Source organism: Musca domestica, unplaced genomic scaffold, assembly GCF_030504385.1.
Source record: "Musca domestica strain aabys unplaced genomic scaffold, Musca_domestica.polishedcontigs.V.1.1 13, whole genome shotgun sequence".
NCBI classification, from domain to species: Eukaryota; Metazoa; Arthropoda; class Insecta; order Diptera; family Muscidae; genus Musca; species Musca domestica.
In genome coordinates, this window is record NW_026712172.1 from 10,534,462 (window position 1) to 10,543,248 (window position 8,787).

Sequence of the window (8,787 nt, forward strand, 5' to 3'; positions counted from 1 at the left end):
AAATATCTGCAATCAAAACGATACTAAAAACCCCGAAATGTCAATATTTAAGGAGTTATGTGTATTTTAAAATACCCTATTTTTCCTCTTTAAATATCTGCAATCAAAACTATGCTGAATACCCCGAAATGTCAATATTTAAGGAGTTATGAGCGTTTTAAAGTAGCTATAAAGAAACTGCAATCAAAACGATGCTAAAAACCCCGAAATGTCAATATTTAAGGAGTTATGAGCGTTTTAAAGTAGGCTATAAAGAAACTGCAATCAAAACGATGCTAAAAACCCCGAAATGTCAATATTTAAGGAGTTATTAGCATTTTAAAATACCCTATTTTTCCTCTTTAAATATTTGCAATCAAAACTATGCTGAATACCCCGAAATGTCAATATTTAAGGAGTTATGAGCGTTTTAAAGTAGGCTATAAAGAAACTGCCATCAAACGATGCTAAAAACCCCGAAATGTCAATATTTAAGGAGTTATGAGCATTCTAAAATACCCTATTTTTCCTCTTTAAATATTTGCCATCAAAACTATGCTGAATACCCCGAAATGTCAATATTTAAGGAGTTATGAGCGTTTTAAAGTAGGCTATAAAGAAACTGCAATCAAAACGATGCTAAAAACCCCGAAATGTCAATATTTATGGAGTGATGAGCATTTTAAAATACCCTATTTTTCCCCTTTAAATATCTGCAATCAAAACGATGCTAAAAACCCCGAAATGTCAATATTTAAGGAGTTATGAGCATTTTAAAATACCCTATTTTTCCTCTTTAAATATTTGCCATCAAAACTATGCTGAATACCCCGAAATGTCAATATTTAAGGAGTTATGAGCGTTTTAAAGTAGGCTATAAAGAAACTGCAATCAAAACGATGCTAAAAACCCCGAAATGTCAATAATTATGGAGTGATGAGCATTTTAAAATACCCTATTTTTCCCCTTTAAATATCTGCAATCAAAACGATGCTAAAAACCCCGAAATGTCAATATTTAAGGAGTTATGAGCATTTTAAAATACCCTATTTTTCCTCTTTAAATATTTGCCATCAAAACTATGCTGAATACCCCGAAATGTCAATATTTAAGGAGTTATGAGCGTTTTAAAGTAGGCTATAAAGAAACTGCAATCAAAACGATGCTAAAAACCCCGAAATGTCAATAATTATGGAGTGATGAGCATTTTAAAATACCCTATTTTTCCTCTTTAAATATCTGCAATCAAAACGATGCTAAAAACCCCGAAATGTCAATATTTAAGGAGTTATGAGCATTTTAAAATACCCTATTTTTCCTCTTTAAATATTTGCAATCAAAACTATGCTGAATACCCCGAAATGTCAATATTTAAGGAATTATGAGAGTTTTAAAGTAGGCTATAAAGAAACTGCAATCAAAACGATGCTAAAAACCCCGAAATGTCAATATTTAAGGAGTTATGAGCATTTTAAAATACCCTATTTTTCCCCTTTAAATATCTGCAATCAAAGCGATGCTAAAAACCCCGAAATGTCAATATTTAAGGAGTTATGAGCATTTTAAAATTCCCTATTTTTCCTCTTTAAATATCTGCAATCAAAACGATGCTAAAAACCCCGAAATGTCAATATTAAAGGAATTATGAGCGTTTTAAAGTAGGCAATAAAGAAACTGCAATCAAAACGATGCTAAAAACCCCGAAACGTCAATATTTAAGGAGTTATGAGCATTTTAAAATACCCTATTTTTCCTCTTTAAATATCTGCAATCAAAGCGATGCTAAAAACCCCGAAATGTCAATATTTAAGGAGTTATGAGCATTTTAAAATTCCCTATTTTTCCTCTTTAAATATCTGCAATCAAAACGATGCTAAAAACCCCGAAATGTCAATATTAAAGGAATTATGAGCGTTTTAAAGTAGGCTATAAAGAAACTGCAATCAAAACGATGCTAAAAACCCCGAAATGTCAATATTTAAGGAGTTATGAGCATTTTAAAATACCCTATTTTTCCTCTTTAAATATCTGCAATCAAAACGATGCTAAAAACCCCGAAATCTCAATATTTAAGGAGTTATGAGCATTTTAAAATACCCTATTTTTCCTCTTTAAATATCTGCAATCAAAACGATGCTAAAAACCCCGAAATGTCAATATTTAAGGAGTTATGAGTATTTTAAAATACCCTATTTTTCCTCTTTAAATATCTGCAATCAAAACTATGCTGAATACCCCGAAATGTCAATATTTAAGGAGTTATGAGCGTTTTAAAGTAGGCTATAAAGAATCTGCAATCAAAACGATGCTAAAAACCCCGAAATGTCAATATTTAAGGAGTTATGAGCGTTTTAAAGTAGGCTATAAAGAAACTGCAATCAAAACGATGCTAAAAACCCCGAAATGTCAATATTTAAGGAGTTATTAGCATTTTAAAATACCCTATTTTTCCTCTTTAAATATTTGCCATCAAAACTATGCTGAATACCCCGAAATGTCAATATTTAAGGAGTTATGAGCGTTTTAAAGTAGGCTATAAAGAAACTGCAATCAAAACGATGCTAAAAACCCCGAAATGTCAATATTTATGGAGTGATGAGCATTTTAAAATACCCTATTTTTCCCCTTTAAATATCTGCAATCAAAACGATGCTAAAAACCCCGAAATGTCAATATTTAAGGAGTTATGAGCAATTTAAAATACCCTATTTTTCCTCTTTAAATATTTGCCATCAAAACTATGCTGAATACCCCGAAATGTCAATATTTAAGGAGTTATGAGCGTTTTAAAGTAGGCTATAAAGAAACTGCAATCAAAACGATGCTAAAAACCCCGAAATGTCAATATTTATGGAGTGATGAGCATTTTAAAATACCCTATTTTTCCCCTTTAAATATCTGCAATCAAAACGATGCTAAAAACCCCGAAATGTCAATATTTAAGGAGTTATGAGCATTTTAAAATACCCTATTTTTCCTCTTTAAATATTTGCAATCAAAACTATGCTGAATACCCCGAAATGTCAATATTTAAGGAGTTATGAGCATTTTAAAATACCCTATTTTTCCTCTTTAAATATTTGCAATCAAAACGATGCTAAAAACCCCGAAATGTCAATATTTAAGGAGTTATTAGCATTTTAAAATACCCTATTTTTCCTCTTTAAATATCTGCAATCAAAACGATGCTAAAAACCCCGAAATGTCAATATTTAACGATGCTAAAAACCCCGAAATGTCAATATTTAAGGAGTTATTAGCATTTTAAAATACCCTATCTTTCCTCTTTAAATATCTGCAATTAAAACGATGCTAAAAACCCCGAAATGTCAATATTTAAGGAGTTATGAGCGTTTTAAAGTAGGCTATAAAGAAAGTGCAATCAAAACGATGCTAAAAACCCCGAAATGTCAATATTTAAGGAGTTATGAGCATTTTAAAATACCCTATTTTTCCCCTTTAAATATCTGCAATCAAAACGATGCTAAAATCCCCGAAATGTCAATTTTTAAGGAGTTATGAGCATTTTAAAATACCCTATTTTTCCTCTTTAAATATTTGCCATCAAAACTATGCTGAATACCCCGAAATGTCAATATTTAAGGAGTTATGAGCGTTTTAAAGTAGGCTATAAAGAAACTGCAATCAAAACGATGCTAAAAACCCCGAAATGTCAATATTTAAGGAGTTATTAGCATTTTAAAATACCCTATTTTTCCTCTTTAAATATCTGCAATCAAAACGATGCTAAAAACCCCGAAATGTCAATATTTAACGATGCTAAAAACCCCGAAATGTCAATATTTAAGGAGTTATTAGCATTTTAAAATACCCTATTTTTCCTCTTTAAATATCTGCAATCAAAACGATGCTAAAAACCCCGAAATGTCAATATTTAAGGAGTTATGAGCGTTTTAAAGTAGGCTATAAAGAAAGTGCAATCAAAACGATGCTAAAAACCCCGAAATGTCAATATTTAAGGAGTTATGAGCATTTTAAAATACCCTATTTTTCCCCTTTAAATATCTGCAATCAAAACGATGCTAAAATCCCCGAAATGTCAATATTTTAGGAGTTATGAGCATTTTAAAATACCCTATTTTTCCTCTTTAAATATTTGCCATCAGAACTATGCTGAATACCCCGAAATGTCAATATTTAAGGAGTTATGAGCGTTTTAAAGTAGGCTATAAAGAAACTGCAATCAAAACGATGCTAAAAACCCCGAAATGTCAATATTTAAGGAGTTATTAGCATTTTAAAATACCCTATTTTTCCTCTTTAAATATCTGCAATCAAAACGATGCTAAAAACCCCGAAATGTCAATATTTAAGGAGTTATGAGCGTTTTAAAGTAGGCTATAAAGAAAGTGCAATCAAAACGATGCTAAAAACCCCGAAATGTCAATATTTAAGGAGTTATTAGCATTTTAAAATACCCTATTTTTCCTCTTTAAATATCTGCAATCAAAACGATGCTAAAAACCCCGAAATGTCAATATTTAACGATGCTAAAAACCCCGAAATGTCAATATTTAAGGAGTTATTAGCATTTTAAAATACCCTATTTTTCCTCTTTAAATATCTGCAATCAAAACGATGCTAAAAACCCCGAAATGTCAATATTTAAGGAGTTATGAGCGTTTTAAAGTAGGCTATAAAGAAAGTGCAATCAAAACGATGCTAAAAACCCCGAAATGTCAATATTTAAGGAGTTATGAGCATTTTAAAATACCCTATTTTTCCCCTTTAAATATCTGCAATCAAAACGATGCTAAAAACCCCGAAATGTCAATATTTAAGGAGTTATGAGCGTTTTAAAGTAGGCTATAAAGAAACTGCAAACAAAACGATGCTAAAAACCCCGAAATGTCAATATTTAAGGAGTTATTAGCATTTTAAAATACCCTATTTTTCCTCTTTAAATATCTGCAATCAAAACGATGCTAAAAACCCCGAAATGTCAATATTTAAGGAGTTATGAGCGTTTTAAAGTAGGCTATAAAGAAAGTGCAATCAAAACGATGCTAAAAACCCCGAAATGTCAATATTTAAGGAGTTATTAGCATTTTAAAATACCCTATTTTTCCTCTTTAAATATCTGCAATCAAAACGATGCTAAAAACCCCGAAATGTCAATATTTAAGGAGTTATGAGCGTTTTAAAGTAGGCTATAAAGAAAGTGCAATCAAAACGATGCTAAAAACCCCGAAATGTCAATATTTAAGGAGTTATGAGCATTTTAAAATACCCTATTTTTCCCCTTTAAATATCTGCAATCAAAACGGTGCTAAAATCCCCGAAATGTCAATATTTAAGGAGTTGTGAGCATTTTAAAATACCCTATTTTTCCTCTTTAAATATTTGCCATCAAAACTATGCTGAATACCCCGAAATGTCAATATTTAAGGTGTTATGAGCGTTTTAAAGTAGGCTATAAAGAAAGTGCAATCAAAACGATGCTAAAAACCCCGAAATGTCAATATTAAAGGAGTTATGAGCATTTTAAAATACCCTATCTTTCCCCTTTAAATATCTGCAATCAAAACGATGCTAAAAACCCCGAAATGTCAATATTTAAGGAGTTATGAGAGTTTTAAAGTAGGCTATAAAGAAAGTGCAATCAAAACGATGCTAAAAACCCCGAAATGTCAATATTTAAGGAGTTATTAGCATTTTAAAATACCCTATTTTTCCTCTTTAAATATCTGCAATCAAAACGATGCTAAAAACCCCGAAATGTCAATATTTAAGGAGTTATGAGCGTTTTAAAGTAGGCTATAAAGAAACTGCAATCAAAACGATGCTAAAAACCCCGAAATGTCAATATTTAAGGAGTTATTAGCATTTTAAAATACCCTATTTTTCCTCTTTAAATATCTGCAATCAAAACGATGCTAAAAACCCCGAAATGTCAATATTTAAGGAGTTATGAGCGTTTTAAAGTAGGCTATAAAGAAAGTGCAATCAAAACGATGCTAAAAACCCCGAAATGTCAATATTTAAGGAGTTATGAGCATTTTAAAATACCCTATTTTTCCCCTTTAAATATCTGCAATCAAAACGGTGCTAAAATCCCCGAAATGTCAATATTTAAGGAGTTGTGAGCATTTTAAAATACCCTATTTTTCCTCTTTAAATATTTGCCATCAAAACTATGCTGAATACCCCGAAATGTCAATATTTAAGGTGTTATGAGCGTTTTAAAGTAGGCTATAAAGAAAGTGCAATCAAAACGATGCTAAAAACCCCGAAATGTCAATATTAAAGGAGTTATGAGCATTTTAAAATACCCTATCTTTCCCCTTTAAATATCTGCAATCAAAACGATGCTAAAAACCCCGAAATGTCAATATTTAAGGAGTTATGAGAGTTTTAAAGTAGGCTATAAAGAAAGTGCAATCAAAACGATGCTAAAAACCCCGAAATGTCAATATTTAAGGAGTTATTAGCATTTTAAAATACCCTATTTTTCCTCTTTAAATATCTGCAATCAAAACGATGCTAAAAACCCCGAAATGTCAATATTTAAGGAGTTATGAGCGTTTTAAAGTAAGCTATAAAGAAACTGCAATCAAAGCGAAGCTAAAAACCCCGAAATGTCAATATTTAAGGAGTTACGAGCATTTTAAAATACCCTATTTTTAATCTTTAAATATTTGTAATCAAAACTATGCTGAATACCCTGAAATGTCAATATTTAAGGAGTTATGAGCGTTTTAAAGTAGGCTATAAAGAAACTGCAATCAAAACGATGCTAAAAACCCCGAAATGTCAATATTGAAGGAGTTATTAGCATTTTAAAATACCCTATTTTTAATCTTTAAATATTTGCAATCAAAACGATGCTAAAAGCCCCGAAATGTCAATATTTAAGGAGTTATGAGCGTTTTAAAGTAGGCTATAAAGAAAGTGCAATCAAAACGATGCTAAAAACCCCGAAATGTTAATATTTAAGGAGTTATGAGCATTTTAAAATACCCTATTTTTCCTCTTTAAATATTTGCCATCAAAACTATGCTGAATACCCCGAAATGTCAATATTTAAGGAGTTATGAGCGTTTTAAAGTAGGCTATAAAGAAACTGCAATCAAAACGATGCTAAAAACCCCGAAATGTCAATATTTAAGGAGTTACGAGCATTTTAAAATACCCTATTTTTAATCTTTAAATATTTGCAATCAACACGATGCTAAAAACCCCGAAATGTCAATATTTAAGGAGTTACGAGCATTTTAAAATACCCTATTTTTCCTCTTTAAATATTTGCCATCAAAACTATGCTAAATACCCCGAAATGTCAATATTTAAGGAGTTATGAGCGTTTTAAAGTAGGCTATAAAGAAACTGCAATCAAAGCGAAGCTAAAAACCCCAAAATGTCAATATTTAGGGAGTTACGAGCATTTTAAAATACTCTATTTTTCCCCTTTAAATATCTGCAATCAACACGATGCTAAAAACCCCGAAATGTCAATATTTAAGGAGTTATGAGCATTTTAAAATACCCTATTTTTAATCTTTAAATATTTGCAATCAAAACTATGCTGAATACCCCGAAATGTCAATATTTAAGGAGTTATGAGCGTTTTGAAGTAGGCTATAAAGAAACTGCAATCAAAACGATGCTAAAAACCCCGAAATGTCAATAGTTAGGGAGTTATGAGCGTTTTAAAATACCCTATTTTTCCTCTTTAAATATCTGCAATAAAAACGATGCTAAAAACCCCGAAATGTCAATATTTAAGGAGTTATGAGCGTTTTAAAGTAGGCTATAAAGAAAGTGCAATCAAAACGATGCTAAAAACCCCGAAATGTCAATATTTAAGGAGTTATAAGCATTTTAAAATACCCTATTTTTCCCCTTTAAATATCTGCAATCAAAACGGTGCTAAAATCCCCGAAATGTCAATATTTAAGGAGTTGTGAGCATTTTAAAATACCCTATTTTTCCTCTTTAAATATTTGCCATCAAAACTATGCTGAATACCCCGAAATGTCAATATTTAAGGTGTTATGAGCGTTTTAAAGTAGGCTATAAAGAAAGTGCAATCAAAACGATGCTAAAAACCCCGAAATGTCAATATTAAAGGAGTTATGAGCATTTTAAAATACCCTATCTTTCCCCTTTAAATATCTGCAATCAAAACGATGCTAAAAACCCCGAAATGTCAATATTTAAGGAGTTATGAGAGTTTTAAAGTAGGCTATAAAGAAAGTGCAATCAAAACGATGCTAAAAACCCCGAAATGTCAATATTTAAGGAGTTATTAGCATTTTAAAATACCCTATTTTTCCTCTTTAAATATCTGCAATCAAAACGATGCTAAAAACCCCGAAATGTCAATATTTAAGGAGTTATGAGCGTTTTAAAGTAAGCTATAAAGAAACTGCAATCAAAGCGAAGCTAAAAACCCCGAAATGTCAATATTTAAGGAGTTACGAGCATTTTAAAATACCCTATTTTTAATCTTTAAATATTTGTAATCAAAACTATGCTGAATACCCTGAAATGTCAATATTTAAGGAGTTATGAGCGTTTTAAAGTAGGCTATAAAGAAACTGCAATCAAAACGATGCTAAAAACCCCGAAATGTCAATATTGAAGGAGTTATTAGCATTTTAAAATACCCTATTTTTAATCTTTAAATATTTGCAATCAAAACGATGCTAAAAGCCCCGAAATGTCAATATTTAAGGAGTTATGAGCGTTTTAAAGTAGGCTATAAAGAAAGTGCAATCAAAACGATGCTAAAAACCCCGAAATGTTAATATTTAAGGAGTTATGAGCATTTTAAAATACCCTATT